Raw genomic sequence first — 1,694 nt, 5'->3', positions numbered from 1 at the left:
GGATAGGAAGGAATTATTTTTTTTTCTCTATTTTTCGGCCTGTCCTGATCCGTTTCGTCTTCAAATGAAGCCTAGATGATGTCTTTTAATTTTTAGAATTTTTTTGCATTTCTTTTAGAATTTTCTAACTGCGGTCGGGTTCGAACGGATAGGAAAGAAATTTTTTTTATTCTCTATTTTTCGGCTTGTCTTCACCTGTTTCGTCTTGATATGAAGCATGGATGATGTTTTTTAATTTTTAGAATTTTTTTGCATTTATTTTTGAATTTTCTAACTTAGGTCTGGTTCGAACGGATTGGAAGGAAATTATTTTTGTTCTCTATTTTACGGCCTGTCCTGACCCGTCTCGTCTTGAAATGAAGTCTGGATGATGTTTTTTATTTTTAGAATTTTTTTACATTAATTTTTGAATTTTCTAACTCTGGTCGGGTTCGAACGGATAGGAAGGAAATATTTTTTTTTCTCTATTTTTCAGCCTGTCCTGATCCGTTTCGTCTTGAAATGAAGCCTGGATGATGTCTTTTAATTTTTAGAATTTTTTTGCATTTCTTTTAGAATTTTCTAACTGGGGTCGGGTTCGAACGGATAGGAAAGAAATTTTTTTTATTCTCTATTTTTCGGCTTGTCTTCACCCGTTTCGTCTTGAAATGAAACCTAGATGATGTTTTTTAATTTTTAGATTTTTTTTTGCATTTAGTTTTGAATTTTCTAACTCTGGTCGGTCTCGAACGGATAGGAATGAAATTTCTTTTGTTCTCTATTTTTCGGCCTGTCCTGTCCCGTTTCATCTTCAAATGAAGCCTGGATGATGTTTTTTAATTTTTAGAATTTTTTTGCATTTATTTTTGAATTTTCTAACTGAGGTCGGGTTCGAACGGATAGGAAGGAAATATTTTCTTTTCTCTATTTTTCGGCCTGTCCTGATCCGTTTCGTCTTGAAATGAAGCCCAGATGATGTCTTTTAATTTTTAGAATTTTTTTGCATTTCTTTTAGAATTTTCTAACTGCGGTCGGGTTCGAACGGATAGGAATGAAATTTTTTTTGTTCTCTATTTTTCGGCCTGTCCTGTCCCATTTAATCTTCAAATGAAGCCTGGATGATGTTTTTTAATTTTTAGAATTTTTTTGCATTTCTTTTAGAATTTTCTAACTCAGGTCTGGTTCGAACGGATAGGAAGGAAATATTTTTTTTTCTCTATTTTTCGACCTGTCCTGATCCGTTTCGTCTTGAAATGAAGCCTAGATGATGTCTTTTAATTTTTAGAATTTTTTTGCATTTCTTTTAGAATTTTCAAACTGCGGTCGGGTTCAAACGGATAGGAAGGAAATATTTTTTTTTCTCTGTTTTTCGGCCTGTCCTGATCCATTTCGTCTTGAAATGCAGCCTAGATGATGTCTTTTAATTTTTAGAATTTTTTTGCATTTCTTTTAGAATTTTCTAACTGCGGACGGGTTCGAACGGATAGGAATTAAATTTTTTTTGTTCTCTATTTTTCGGCCTGTCCTGTCCCGTTTCATCTTCAAATGAAGCCTGGATGATGTTTTTTAATTTTTATAATTTTTTGGCATTTAGTTTTGAATTTTCCAACTCGGGTCGGGTTCGAACTGATAGGAATGAAAATTTTTTTTTCTCTATTTTTTGGCCTGTCCTGTCCCGTTTCATCTTCAAATGAAGCCTGGATGATGTTTTTTAA

This window comes from Quercus robur, chromosome 1 (assembly GCF_932294415.1).
Source record: "Quercus robur chromosome 1, dhQueRobu3.1, whole genome shotgun sequence".
NCBI classification, from domain to species: Eukaryota; Viridiplantae; Streptophyta; class Magnoliopsida; order Fagales; family Fagaceae; genus Quercus; species Quercus robur.
This window is presented reverse-complemented; position numbering follows the sequence as displayed.